Source organism: Nycticebus coucang, unplaced genomic scaffold, assembly GCF_027406575.1.
Source record: "Nycticebus coucang isolate mNycCou1 unplaced genomic scaffold, mNycCou1.pri scaffold_46, whole genome shotgun sequence".
Classification (NCBI taxonomy): Eukaryota; Metazoa; Chordata; class Mammalia; order Primates; family Lorisidae; genus Nycticebus; species Nycticebus coucang.
The window spans coordinates 386,797-402,874 of NW_026515579.1; positions in this window are offsets into that span (position 1 = coordinate 386,797).

Consider the following 16,078-nt stretch of genomic DNA (forward strand, 5'->3'; position numbering starts at 1 on the left):
AAAACTATTTTATAATTTCAGTTACAAAACGGAGCCTCTTGCTTATCAGTAAAGAATGGCAAAAATCTTGGCAGGAGGCCCCAGATGAAAACTCTTGCTCAAAAATTACATGTATGGAAATACCCAGGCCTCACCTATTCAGGGCATGGAGGCGGGACCTGCCTTTCCCAGCCCATCTCCTTGCTGAAGGACCCACAGTCTTCAGGGTGAGGCAGGTGGAGATCAGGCAGGACCCATGGGCATGTTTTGATGGCAGATGGAAAGGGCCCCCTGCCCCAGCCCAGTTCACCTCTCAAGGAGCCCAGAGTCTTGGGTACCCAGAGCAGGTCTTCACCAGAGCTCCAAGCCACAGCACTCTACAGTTTGTACTCCTGGGCATTAAACCCTGATGCAAAGAGGGGTTACGGGCCCCAATTTACAGACCACAAAACCAAATCTCAGCAAAGAGTGCTTTGGCCAAAGTCTTGGTGTCCAGTGGAAGAGTTGGAACCAGCACCCAGGTCAGTTGGCAGCAGTGCCCCTGCCCTGCCTCTTGGAGTAGAGGTGCCAGCATGAGGTAGGGGGCACACGGGGAGAGTGAGGTGCTGGGTTCCTGGGCTAGAAGGAAGGCCCACGGACTGCAGTAAGCTGCTCAGATGTTTGTGCATCTCAGTGGAAGTGACGGTGGCAGCTCCACTCCCCAACACCTACTGTGTGCCAGGCATATATGCTTGAGGCAGGAAGCATTCCCCCCCTCCCCCCCAGTTTACGATGAGTAGAGTGAGGCTCAGGGAAGGAAGTGACTTATCATGTCACACAACATAAAGAAAGATGTGAACCAGAGTCCCTCCCTCCAAACAGCCTGAGAGCTGGATAAGCACTCTCCGTGGGTGGGGTGGGCCGAGGGAGGAGGCCCCTGGGCCAAGCCCTGTACTTTGCTAGGGGGTTGAGAGCGGGGAGAAATCTTCACCTTTGGCCACCAGGGGACGGTGTTGGGCCATCTGTACCTCTGCCCACAGGAGCACAAACAGGGACACTTCCTCCCATCTGGCTCATTGAACAGGTGGGTTGACAAGGCTCAAGGGACCAAGGTCACCAGGCAGAGGTGTTTATGGGGCCGTCTGGAGTGGCAGAAAGATGTGGTATGACCTTGGTTCAGATCCTGGCTCTGCCCTCCTTCCCACAGCCACTGCCCTGTCAGGGCCTCCGTCACCTCTTGCTTGGATGATGAGAAGGGATCAGTTATTGAGTGGATGTGTTGTCACCACACGTACCTGGCTCCCCCTGTGCCCAATCCTACCCCCTCCTGCCCAGACTCCACAGTACAGTCAGACTTTCTGAAATGAAAATCTGATCACATCACTCTCTGTGTGAACTCCTCTCTGGCTCTCTATTTCCCCATGGGTAATACTAGTCTTTTTGGAGGCTTCTAAGGCACTCTGTGATGTAGCCACCACACTCCTGTTCCAGCTTCATCCAACAACCTGAGTTCATCAAGTTCCTTTCTGCCTTACCTGCCTTTGCTCATACCTAAGACTCCCAACCTTGTCCTGTGTGTCCACAAGGTCACAGAGTCCTCTTCTGGAAGGCCTTCCCCAGGTAGGCCTCACTCCTACCTGGGCCCTAGCAGTCAGGGTCCCGCAACTAGCCCAGAGCTCATCTCACAACAGAGTTATCATCTGCCTCGTGTCTGCCTCCTGTTCACCCACAGCAGCTCCCTAAAGCCTGGCAAGACATAATAGATACCCTTCACAGAGCACCTGCATAGGCTTGCTGCTCTCATACCACCTTGTTTAATGTTTATGGCAGAGTGTAAAACAAATACAGTCATTCCCATCTTACGGGGGGGGGAAAGTGAGGCTCATAGGCAAAAAGTCATTTGCTCAGTGGTGGCACCAGAACTAGAACTCAGGATGTCTGACCCCAGAGCCACGTGCCTCCCTGAGCCAACCAGCCACCCCCTGCCCCTGGAGGTCGGGTCATACCAGGAGCACTGACAAAGGGCAGAGTGTGGTGGTGAGACTCAGCTCTGCAGAAAGACCCAAAGAGAGGGCTGGGTAGGGCAGCCACAGAACAGGGGAGAAGGAAAGGATGGGCTCACCTCGCTGTGTCCTAGTCCTGGAGTTGAAGGCAGGCTGGTGACCAGCCCAATAATAACAGTAAAAGCCTATGCTATTGATACTTACCAAGTGCTGAGTGGTATGTGAGGTACCTTTTGGCCTCTGCTATATTGGCCACCTCAGTACCCTATAAGAAGTAGAAGTTGACTTGGCGTCCATAACACAGTGGTTACGGCGCCAGCCACACACACTGAGGGTGGTGGGTTTGAACCTGGTCTGGGCCAGCTAAACAACGATAACTGCAACAAAAAAATAACTGGGCATTGTGGTGGGAGGCTGAGGAAGGAGACTTGCTTAAGCCCAAGAGTTGGAGGTTGCTGTGAGCTGTGATGCCACGGCACTCTAAAAAAAAAAAAAAAAGAGAGAGAGAGAGAGGTACCAGGTCCAACATATGGTCAACATATAAATTAAGGCCTCTTCCACTTCGCAGAATCCTTCACTATCCTCCCCAGACTCCTACTGCCGTAGCAACTCATTCCTATGATAAGTGATAAGCAAAGGTATCATATGAGAGAGGAAAGGGAAGAGTTTGTGGGCTTGGCCAGAAGCTGTGTCCCCACCTCAGATGTCTTTGGGTTCTCCTCTGGCAACTCTTGACTTCTTAGTGGTTGTCTATTGTAGGATAGAGATAAGGTTAAAAGTGCTAGGCATCGGGGACAGAGTGACCTGGGAAAATGCCAAGAAGCACTACTGGCCACGACTACTGAAAACAATACTCTAGACACAACATAACGTCCCAGCCCTAAGTCATATATTACCAGCGATAAGGTTAAGGCAAGACAGCAGTGCAGTAAACAAGATGTGTTAGGAGTTCAATCATGTGGTTAAAGAAGAAGTACTTGTTTTTTAACCTTTACTCTCTCTAATGCTTTCTGCTGCACTGTATTGTTTCATGTCTGAGATTTCAATAAAAGCCTAAGAGGAACGTTGGGAGGAGCCACACCCTTGTTTCTCCCTGCAGAGAGCTGGCTGGTGTGGCCTCCCTGGGTCCCTCAGGTCAATGTAAATGGACTGAGTAAGTGTTATTCATTTTGCATCGAGTCACACTGACAGTTGGTATTTTGTGGCACAGACATCAGCAGCAGAAGTATCATCATCATCATTATTGTACTTAATTTTGTTTCCTAAATCATGAAAGGAGAGAAAACTAAATGATAAAGAATCTAGATCAGGAAACAAAAGCTACTGGAGCTAACAAAAGTTCAGTAAGGTTTCAGGACACAAGATTAGTCTACAAAAATAAGTGGTGTTTCCATACACTAATGATGAACAATCTGAAAATGAAAGTCAGAAAACATTTCACGTACAACAGCATCAAAAAGGATAAAATACTCAGGAATAATGTTGACCAAAGAAGCACAAGACTTGTACACTGAAAACCACAGAATACTGTTGAAAGAAATTAAAAAGACTTAAATAAGTAAAAAGATACCTATGCGTATGAATTGGAAGATTTGAGGTTAAGAAGATGGTACTCTCCACAGTGACCTACAGATTCAGTGTAATCCCTACCCAAATCCCAACTGCCTACTTTTTTCTTTTTTCAGAAATGGACAAGCTGATTCCAAAATTCACATGCAAACAGAAGGGACTCAAACTATCCAAAGTCGTCTTGAACAAAGTTGGGCAGAACTCACACTTCTGATTTCAAGGAAAAAGATAAATCCATCAAGCAATTAAAATGGACAAATAACACAGCAAAGCCACTTGCAGAAGGTAAAATATGGAAGAGTCAAAGCTGCATGAGCATTTGTTAAAATGCATCTGAGGCAAACGAAGGGCATGAGCTCTATAGTGAAAGTCATGGAGGGAGCCCAGCATGTCCGTGGACGGGCTGCCCAGGGTGAGCCAGGGCAGAGGAAAGGGGCTCAGGGTGGAGCAGGATGGGGGGGGGCCGAGGAGCAGCAAGAAGCCCCACTGGCTAGAACTCCCAGTTGAGAGGGTGAGGGAGCTGGCAGGGGAGGGAGGGCTCTGGAGGGTCCTTTGGCAATGGCCCACATACTGCTGAGTGAGGCATGAGGCATTTGAGAGGATTGAGCTGAAACTTAATGTTGCAGATTTTAAAACATTAAATATATTGCCAATTAGTGGTGGATCCCAAAGCTCCACTCACAGCTGGGAGGATTCACAGGGTCATCATCCTGAAGGAAATCCCTCAGCAGACACAGAAATTCAGTGTTTGTCCAGCCTGATCCAACACTCAAGGGAATATGTAGGAGAAAGTCCTTACTGGCAGCACAGGGTTAATACTGCAGGACAGTATGCAGAGTGCTGACCAGTGGGAATAAATTTATGTGCACACATGGAAAGAATCAAATGTGCAACATGAGTTTAAAACTTAAAAAAATAACTAACAAAAATAAACTAGAATGAAGTCTCAAGGGAAAAAAAGATGACTTAATTGAAAAATGCAAACACTGTACAGGTTGTTTGGGAGAAAAAGAGGAAATGCCATCATTTACATATGGGGTGATGTTCCAGGGTAGATGGAAACATGACCTGAAGTAGTTCAAAAGAAAAAAAAAAAAAAAAAGACAAAACCAAAGAAGAGTCTTTAGATAGCTGATGGTGAGAGTGTTAGGACTGTCTAAGGAAGATTACTGAGCAGCTGTGCTGCTGTAGCTGGAAGGGAAGCTGCTGTGGCCCTTTTTAGTGAAAGGGGCAATCCTTCAACCAATGTCCCCACCATGCCTCAGACACCATGGGTAGCTTCAGAAAAGAGGGTCAGTACAGCCAGTGTTCCTCTAACTGCAGTGTCCAAGTATGTCAGGAAGGCAGGTAAGGGTTGGGATTTGAGGGCAGTGAGGGGCAGTGAGGGACACTCCTGAGATGGCCCTGCCCAGCTGGGAAACTGCTCAGGGCCTCCAGGGGAGATCAACCATCAGTGTACTCACTGCACTAGCTTTGAGCTCCAGCACTGACTCGCCAGGACCCAGGGGTCATCATGACCCAGGCACCTCCAGGTCCACTCCCCACCCCCTGACTCAGGAGCTGGGACCCTGACTCACAGTCCTCTCACGACCCAGGGGTCATCATGATCCAGGCACCTCCAGGTCCACCCCCCATCCCCCTGACTCAGGGAGCTGGGACCATGACTCACAGTCCTCTCACGACCCAGGGGTCATCATGATCCAGGCACCTCCAGGTCCACCCCCCACCCCCCTGACTCAGGGAGCTGGGACCCTGACTCACAGTCCTCTCACGACCCAGGGGTCATCATGATCCAGGCACCTCCAGGTCCACCCCCCACCCCCCTGACTCAGGGAGCTGGGACCCTGACTCACAGTCCTCTCACGACCCAGGGGTCATCATGATCCAGGCACCTCCAGGTCCACCCCCCACCCCCCCTGACTCAGGGAGCTGGGATCCTGACTCACAGTCCTCTCTGTCCCCTGCAGTGTCTGTGGCACACACAAAGCTGACCCAGCTTCCTTCAGCATCCAGGGCTCTGGACAGGGGACAGCAGCAACGTTGGCAATGCCAGTGATCAGAACCGACACTACACATTCTTCGTATGAACACATGCTGGTAGTATTTTCCGTCATTCTGTACTTTGCATGGCCCTTTCCTTAAAGTGGACTTTAGCTATGCAGATGTTTTCAATATTAGTGTAGAATAATTTATCTTTTTTTCTTCTCTTGATTAGTATTTTTGTATTCTCTCTGAAATGGCATGGTCCATTCTAAAGACAGAAAGATATTTCATATACTTTTCTAGATTCTGTATGATTATACATTTTATATGAAGACTGTGACTCCAGAAGTTATTTTTGCCTCTGGGATGAAGCAGGGATCAATTTTCATCATTTTCAGCAGTTCTGTGACATATTCAAGGGAAATCAACTGTTGGTAAAAACTCATCATCTATTTGCAATTTTTAAAAGAACCTCTTCTTCATAAATAAGTTAAATTGAAATTTCTAAATCTAATAAGATATATTTTAAAAATTAAAGATAAATCAGGTGGTGCCTGTGGCTCAAAGGAGTAGGGTTCCGGCCCCATATGCTGGAGGTGGTGGGTTCAAACCCAGCCATGGCCAAAAACTGCAAAACAAACAACAACAAAAAAAGATAAATCATCCTAATGTTTCTATATAAGAAGTGTTCCATTTAAATCAAGAACCAAACAAGCCTCATTCCTCAAGGGAAGAAATGATCTAGAAGTTAGTTTCTCTTCCATAGTTCTCACCAGGGACGTGCTAGATTACAAGAGCTATGGCCCATGTAGGACAGCCCAAGTCTGTCTGTTCCAACGGCTGTTTTATTTCTTACCACAGTCTTCCCCCTCCAGACAAAAATGTGAAAATGAAGCTTATTTGCTTTTTTATCATTAATCCTGTCAGACCCAATTTTCCATGCTATTGCTGCTATCATGTTATTTTGTTTATATGTTTTTGTTAGTATTTTGCTTTTTAATGTGCTGTAATATTTTGATTATAAATTTAAATTTTTTTCTGTTTGTAAATGTTTATTTTCAGGGGATTAAATTTATACATAAAACATCCAAGAGAGTTCCATTTTTCCTTTTGGTGAAGTATAAAACATAACCCCCCAACAGAATACTTGACATTTACAATTCAATAGTAAATTAGCAGAATGTTAAATATGTATAAAACTGTATCTTTCCCAAATATATTTAGAGTTATATGCAGTTTTATAGAATGCCCCCCCCCCAAAAAAAAGCTCAAAACTGGGCAAATGTTCCCTCATTCCTAAAAGGAAATTATGTCCAATAGAAGCTGTGAGGATTCTTGAGCATATAGGATTTTGTTTCATTACCAAAATACCTGATATTTTGGGCATGTAAGAACTTGGACATGAGACCAGGGCTTGTCAGGCTGGAGTGGGGACTGGTGGCCACAGCTCCCCTCACTCAGTGAAAATTTTAGCAACATTACCTTTTGGCCTTAACCAGCACAGTATATGGTTTTCTGGAATATTGTGAATGTTGATTAAAGATACTCACTTCCGGGCGGCGCCTGTGGCTCAGTGAGTAGGGCGCCAGCCCCAAATACCGAGGGTGGTGGGTTCAAATCCAGCCCTGGCTGAACTGCAACAAAAAAATAGCCAGGCATTGTGGTGGGCGCCTGTAGTCCCACCTGCTCGGGAGGCTGAGGCAAGAGAATCACATAAGCCCAAGAGCTGGAGGTTGCTGTGAGCCGTGTGACGCCATGGCACTCTACCGAGGGCAGTAAAGTGAGACTCTGTCTCTACAAAAAAAAAAAAGAAAAAAGATACTCACTTCCATCTAGATCCTTGGAAATTTGTAACAATTCAGCGTCTCCAGAACCCATGCTTATAAATGTCACCTGACTCATTCTTTGGGAGCCACCTGCGCTTTGGAAAGGGCAGCAGACCCTTCTCTAGGGTGGGGGCACAGCTGAGCAGGGAGATAGTGCCCCTCACCAGCTTGACAACCTCAGCATCTGATGCCATCAGTTATCAGGATATAAACAAGTCAGGCATAAAACAACATACTAGCAAGCAGGAGAGTGACCAGAGATGACAGGGAGCCGGAAGGTGCAGCCTGGTTCCCATCTGGCACGTGCCACAGCAGTACTGGAGACAGCTGGTGGAACTCTGCGCACTTCAGCCTGTGCTCTCATGGGAACCACAGTCCAGCTGCGTGATATTCAGTCACTACCACCACTGGAATATTTAAGGCTTTGGCATTTTAAAGACTATTATTTGAACAGAAAATTCTCTTTATCCCTGAAGAATTAAGTCCCTAAATTATAGGTGAAAATGTTCTCATTTCAATGGGTTGAAAATCAGAGATCAACGATGAGGATGTTTATTGCCTACTTGAATAAATCCCCACTTGAACCACATCTGGTAGCCCAGTCTCCTGTGTGCGGCCTCTTCCAGAGTCCTACCAATTTCCATTGAAGTTTTTCAGGTAATTTTGAACAGTATTAACCATCAATATACAGCCTAATATGAAAGCATGTGGCAAGAGAAAAATCCCAGTATTTTGCTCATAAATGAGGAGTGTGTCACTACTGATGTCTATCTCATGGGTGGATCCATTAGCAGAGAGGCTTGGAGCGGGGGTTCTTGGGGAGCCCATGTGAGAGAAAGCACCTTGCAAACTCTGCTAAGGATGTGCAATATCCTTAGAGCCAAGGACAGAGCCATGCTGCTGCTGTCACCCTATCTCTGAAAGTTGTTTGTTCATATGGGAGATACCAGGGCTCTAAGCAACTGAACAGCTGAGAAGGAATGCTTCTCAAAGCTTTGAAGACTAGGAATTTTCTGGGATTTGGGCCCTTGGAAATTGAGTTGTGAGTCAACTGTTCCCATTCAACAGTGGAAATTTTTGTTGAATTTTCCGTATGCTTCCATAATGTTCAGAGGCCAAAGAAAAATACCAGTCTGTGGAGTCCAGACTTTCTGCTGAGGGGCATAGTTCAATCTCAAGAAAGGAAAAAGGCCCCCTGTAAGGCAAAGTCCACGGGCAGCCACTTGCAGTTCTGAGTGTGATGACCGGTGGCCCCACAGGTGACACAAGACAGATTTCACTTTTTGTGGGACTTGGCATCAGGGTTGCCACCCCCAACGCAGCCTTTCTGCCCTGGCAGCAAACTGGGTGGGATGCAGGTGGCAGGGTCATGAAGGGCTGTGGCTCTGGAAGTACTTGGTTCTGCTTCTTGGAGCGCCAGCAGAGCAGGAGCCCAAGACAGGTGAAGATGGGTGGGCATGGGGCTCAGAAGGGGCGGTGGAGGGGTGCCACCGGGCAGGAAAAGAGGCCTGGGAAGGGCCATGGGACAGTGAAGGCAGGCAGGGCCTGGGGTTGAGGAGGGGTCGGTGACCTGAAGAGGTCAAGGGTGCATGAGAGGCGAGGAGGGGACATGAATGGGGTGGAGGGCACAGTCTGGGCCTGGACAGGGATAGAATAGACACGTGGGTGGAAACAAGGGCAGCAGACAAGGAGAGGCAGGAGTCTGAGGCTCCCTCCTCCCCACTGCTCCTATTGTTTGCTGAAACAAACATAGATAAACAAATGATCAAAAACAGGGGAAATGGAGCTCCTATTTCCGCTGATACTAGCTGTTCTTTGTCAGTGTAGCACAGGTTACTGTGGAGAGTGACCACAAGGACTTCTATGTGTTAGAACACCTGGTGCCATATAGTGAAATTCGGTTCTATCAATGTAGAATACTTTCTATGACATATAGTTCAAAGAAATAGAACCCAGAACATAATAGTGAAAAGGAAAATAATATCTGCCTGTTATCAGTGCAAAGATTCTAATGTACTCAAGTCTCTAAAATACGAAAGAAAAAACTGCCAACAATCCCTTGGAGGCTTGTTAGAGATATGAACCAACAACAGTTCAAAGAAAAAAAAGACAAACGGCTCTTCATCTCATTCAAAAGAGAAAAAAATTTAAATTAAAACTCCACTGACATACTACTTCAGTGACAAAATGTCAAAAGCTTCACATGTAACTGCGTGTGGTTGTGCTCACAGTGTTGCTAAGAAAATGTGACCCAACCACTGTGAGCACAAATTGGGCAATACTCAGCACATTGCACAGCGCTAACACTTCGACCCACAGCAACTCAACACACCCAAGTCTATCCCAAAGGCAGACTGCAAGCTCCGGAAAGGCTCCCCCTTAAGGCCATCTGGTACAACATCAGAGATTTTAAAGCATACTTCCAAACATAAATATCTATAAAAATCATAATGGAAAGTAGGCAATACTTACTGATGAGAACATTGTGGAAATTGACATTTGGGAGATACAGTCAAGAGTATTACATGAGAATAATCTATGGTAATTTACTTTAGAAAAAACAGAAAGGCTGAAAGTAATTGAAGGATCCAGCTTAAATTGGAAAAAACAACATCAGAATAAACCCAAATAAGGTCATGGAAGGACACACAGATGAGAAATTATTAAAACAAAACAAGATGATCACAGGCAGAAGTAAGGGAGCCAATGGCTGGTTCTCTGAGAAAGTAAAATACACAAGTCTTTAGTGAGATTTATCAAGGAAAGAAAAGAAATCATAAAAATTCATGTTAGAAATCAATATGAAGACATAACTAGACACGTAGCAGAGAATTAAAAACAGACAAGTGGATATCATGAACCATTTTATGCCAGTGCATTTGTAAAGCTCATTGTGTTTAAGTCAGACTGCAGCAAGCTGATGGGAACCAGGTTGACAAGCCAGTGGTACACTGTGTTTGGCCCCCTCCTTACTGTTGCTGGCTGGATTTAAACCCTTAGGATTGTGGAGATAATAATATAAAATGCACTAAAATACATCCCTGATTCTTCTATGCTTTGGCCAGGTGTTGGGCAAAAGGAACTCAAAACTCACAGGACTGGTCCATGCTGTCCTATGTGGTCCCACACACCTTCTAGACTCTGGGACTGACTGGAAACATCTGGAGCCCTTCGTGGTTTTCACAGTTGTGACTATGCCAGGCTGTGCAAAAATGTACCTGTGACGAGCCTGATTTGTGTAACTCTGAATCTGCTTTATGCTGAAGCACGGTGCCTGGGATCTCTTAGGCTCAGTATTTGAATATTTACATGGGAATGCTGACCTCCCTGCATGGTGCCTAACACCCCACAACTGAGTCTTAAGTGCGTGTCAGTAGTGGAGACCATCGGCCTCCAGCCATAGGGCTGGGTCCACATTTTCATCTTTCTATTCAGGAACTCCAGAGTGTGGGGGACTCATTTTTCACTTCAATTTCTTCAACAGAGTGGTGGGGATCACAAACCAAAGCCCAGCTAAGGCTCTGGTGAGGTTGAATGAACTAATGCATATGAAGTGTATGACAGGGATGGATTGTAGGTTTTAGAATTTTGGCCATGGGCATTGTGCTGTGTAAATAGGAAAAATCTCTTGAAAAACACACAGCCTTACACACACACACCCACCCACACACACACACTTATCACACCATGCAGATTCACACAAGACACCAACATTCTTTAAGCACACATCCCCTACCAACTGATAGAGAGCATAATTGCTTGCATGAAACACAGAAACTTGGCCAGCCAATGTAAGATTATTTCAAGAGAGGAGATACAGGTTGAAAGCTGATTTAGTTTTTACTCTTTAATACAATGAGTTGCAACAAATGTGATGAAACAGTGACCAAATGGCCCCTCATTTTGCTATTTGTCATTGTTTCTAAAGTATGTAGCTTTTAGAATTTGATCACTTGTAGGTCTTAACTTCAGAAGGGTCACTAAAGCAGCAAATAAAAACATATAATAGATAGCAATAATACACATTGGTGTACATAGACATTCTGATTTCTATTCATTACATTATTTGATTTCATACATCCAGTTAGCCACAAAATAATACAAGGCACACAAAGGAAAAATCAAAGTATGGACCCATACAAGAAGTGTGAATAAAGGAAATTTTACCTGTGTCCTGGGTTCCTCTTGTTTCACCTCTGGCCACCATTACTGGCAGGTGGACATGGGAATGAGCACAGAATGGGACCTGGGAGCTTGCAACAAATCTGTTCACCATAAAGGAAAGATCCAACCAACTACAGATCTTATAGTTTGGATTGTGAGTCTGAGGGCTGGAGGCTACTCGTTTGCCAACACAATGCCTCAGACTGCCCTCTTTTCTGATACCAAGGTACAGAGATAAGGGATTTTTCTGGATATGGACATGGAAAATATTTCCTTTTTTGATATTGACAATGGATCCCATTTCTTTATGTTCACTAGAGTTTCTGTTGAGGAGCCATTGTCCCCATTTTTTGCTCCTTCAATTCCACCTAATGGTGATCAGGGTGTCATGAGAATCTGTCCTGTGATGAGCTGGGGCACTGCTGATCCTCCAGCCCATCCTGGGGAGCATGAATAGACCCCCACAGCAAAGAAACACTCACAGAAAGGTACTTTGTGGTTAGGCCTGGGCACTTTCTACTTGGTAAAAGTATTATACAAAAGTCATAGCAGAAAAATATGGAACATTTCATGAATGTAATTAATCTAGTATGTAAATTGAGTGTTAAGTAGTAATTAGAATATAATTTAATTAGAATATAAATGGAATAATTGGTGGTAATTATTTCCACTTGCTATCTTCTATTGTATGTTTTGTTTTCTATAAATACATCCTGTGTTCTCATATCAACTTCCAGATGCTTTACTTTTTATTTCTGCAAGTTCAACTTAATGTATTACAGAAGGTATGAGTTATATAAACATTTGAATGGGACCAAATGGACTATGTGACTTTCAAAATGATAGGGGGACAATACCTTTTATTCCTAGCAAAGTGTGTGTGTGTTTTAACACAGGATTACTAAATACCTAAGAATCACCCAGAACTAAAAAGACGACTTTCCACCACCACAGCTTAGTGCAGCTCGTCTGCACCGACGGGGACACCTCTTAACCCGCTGCATGCACTGTTTTGACATCTGCTGGGCCATTTCTTCCTCCCTTCTTTTTTCTCTTGTAGTATCCTCACTGCTGGGCTCTGATAGACCTGGTGGCTGTTGAAATGGGATGCTGGTTGCCAGTTAAAAGAAAACAGGACTTGAGAATTGAGAATGTTTTGCTTCAATTTAAAATCATCAGAGTAACCAGCAATAACCAACAAATGATTGCCCAGGAAAGGAGAGAACTTAATTCGATTGCTTAAATATAGAATCTAATCCCTTCCCCAGCCCCGTGCCACGAGTTGTGGTTTTGTATTTTCGCTCAGTAAATGTGATCAACCTTGAGTTGTCTAAAACCACAGTGGGTGGTGGGGAAGCTAGGCTGGGTTCAGTGGCTCACACCTGTAATCCTAGCACTCTGGAAGGCCAAGGCAGGTGGATCAGCTGAGCTCAGGAGTTTGAGAATATCCTAAGCAAAAGTGAGACCCCCATATCTACTAAAGTTAGAAAAACTAGCCAAGTGTTGGGGTGGTGCCTATAGTCTCAGCTACTCAGAAGCCTGAGGCAGGAGGATAGCTTGAGACCAAGAATTTGGGGTTGCTGTGAGTTATGATGCCATGGCACTCTACCCAGGGTGACAGAGTAAGACTTTGTTTCTAAATAAATACATGAAACCACAAGGCGGGGCCTGGTATGGCAGCTTACACCTGCCATTCTAGCCCTTTGGGATGTTGAGGTAGGAGGACTGCTTGAGGCCAAGAGTTTGGGACCAGTCTGGGCAACATAGCAAGGCCCCATCTCTACAAAGAGTAAAAGGAAATTAGCCAGTCATAGTGGTGGGTGCTTATAGTTCCAGCTACTCAGGAGACTGAGGCAGAAGGATCACTTGGGCCCAAAGAAGTACTTCCTTGATATTGAAAACCACATGAACCCAAGGATGCTGAAGTTCAAGGTGTGGATGTGTCCTATCCAGCCTTCCCCATGAAGTCCCCAGGAAACGCAAAGTGCAAAAGGCTCTCCATTAAATATAGGAGTCAGCTGACTTCTGGCACCTAACACTCCCCAAGCAACACCAGTTCTTTCCCCTGAGTATATATTAGAACCACCTGGATATTTGGAAGGAAATACAATTTTAGGTTCTGCCCTATACCTGTACTGTCCAAAGTGACAGTCACTGTGGCTATTTAGCACTTGAAATGTGGCTATAGCCATGTATTTTTAATGCATTGGGTTAAATAAAATAAAATTAATCCATCTGTTTATGTTTGATAATGTGGAACTTAAATTACACTTGTGGTGGCATCATGTCTCTGTAATGGGAGCAGCACTCTAGACCATGGCTTTTCAAACCTAATGTGTTGTTAGATGACTTGACTCTTGTATAAATGAAGAGTCTGATTCCATAGCACTTGGCTGGCTTGAGAATCTGGGTTTCTAACCTGGGCACTCAGGTGCTGCTGCAGCTGCTTCCTGACCACCGCTGGGTAGCAAGACCCACACCAGCTGCATCTGGACTTCTTTCTGAACATGCAATGTGTGAAGGTGCCTGGGTTGATTTTAACCAAGAGTCTGTCCTGGAAACCATTATCATAAAAGAATTTACCCCATAGTTGGGCCACCAAGCGAAGCTGATAAAAGTGCATGAGATTGTTGATCTTGTAGATTGAGGTTGGTTGTAGATTCTGGCCCTGAACACTCTTATCATGTGCTACCCACATGCACCAGGTTCTAAAGTAAATAGTGCTTGATTCAATGTAACAACTTAACTCTACCCATATTTGTGACCTGATTTAACAAAAGGTACACAGTGAATTGCTTGAATTCAACTGTGCTAAATGTAGGGAGACAGGCCCCACCTGCCAGAGTCCTGGATCCAGACTCCTTTGAATATGCCAAGTCTTCCTCCTCTATTTTTACCTAGCGTCTACTATTCGATGCCTCGTAGAGTTAATGGTGGCTGTGTTTGCTTTGCATATGATAAAGTATTTTTGGTATATATGGTAGTATCCAATATCAGTCATGAGAAAAACAAAATACTATACTTTCTAAGTGAGCATACATTCAATTGGGGTGATGAAACTTGTCCCAAATATTTTTTGTCCTTGGAAACCCCTGTATGGGGTCAGGACAGACCCAGCACTATCCAAGGTGCTAAGTGAAAAGGAATCTTGGTGAACTGATTGGTACTTAATTCAAAGGGTTTATTTCTGAGGGTCCCATTGGCTCCATCCACTTGTTCACATCAGGTCAAGCAGCTCTGTGCTGTGATCCCAATAACTTGGAATTGTTGGAAATGTTGGCAACCCACAAAGCCACGCTCCCCAAATTCCCCTCGACTCTAAACAGTACTACATGTAAGTTCTGGATCTCAGTCCTAAGATCCAAAGACATCCCAACTCATGCCCAAGGGAATCCTTCATCTATCTGGAGTTGTGCAGCGGTAGCCCATCTCAGAACTCTTCATTTTGTTATCACACTAGTAAAAGGAAGCTTTGCGTGCAATTGTCTAGCCAGTAGGATGAGATGGAAATGCAAGGAAACAAGTGTTATATTTCTATATTCTTCTGCAATCAATAAAATTATGTTTTCTTCATTCAAAGTACATATGGAATGCTTATATTTTGATAGGATGTATATCTGTGCCAACATATACATTAAATTGGAAAGCAAACAATGTCCATGGTCCCTGCCCTAACGGATCTTACAAGTTAAAGAAAAAAAACTTTAGATAATGTCATTTGCAATAAACAGAAAGCTACTATAAAGACAAGACAGATGTTTTACAAAATCTTTCTGGTAGGATAATGGCCCTAGTCAGGAGTTCAGGAAAGATTCACTAGGAAGATTTCTGATTTAGGGGGAAAGAATTAATGAAGTTGAAGTGAATGAGATGCTGGAGCCTTTGCAAAATGAAGAGTTCATCTTCAGTCTGCCCGTTTGCTGAGCCACTCATTTTTCTTCCACAGCAGATATGACCTTGGATGTTGACAAAGCTAATGAGGTCCTCATCATTTCTGATGACCTTTGGAGTGACCACTATGGGTGTATCAAACAGGATCTGAAAGGCTACGCTGAGAAATTCAGCTTCCGAATTTGTGTCCTGGGCTCCCCTAGGTTCACTCTGTCAGCCATTATGAGGATGCGGATCTGGGAGTTTGCAAAGAATCTGCTTCCCAGTGAGGACAGATCCAACTGGCTTTAGAACTTGGATTCTGGACACTGAGTTCGATAAAGGGAATTCAGCCAGCACTGTGCCTCCACCTGCACTGTGGGTGAATCCCTGGTTACACAGAGTAGGGATTTTGCTGGATATGGGCATCACAAATATGACTTTTTGTCACCTTAGTAATGGACCCACGTCTTCACATTGAGCAACATCTCTCCAAGCATCTTATTTCTCTAGCATAGCCCACAATGGCCAGTTAAACCAAGAACACCAAAAACTATTATTGGAAATTACTTTTTATTCATGTTTATGACCTTTTCCACTTAGTAAACATTTTCTTCAAAGTAATCACAGACAATTATGGAGCACTTTATAAATCATAAGCATAAATAAATAAGAAATTAAATTATATTATAAATATTAACTAAA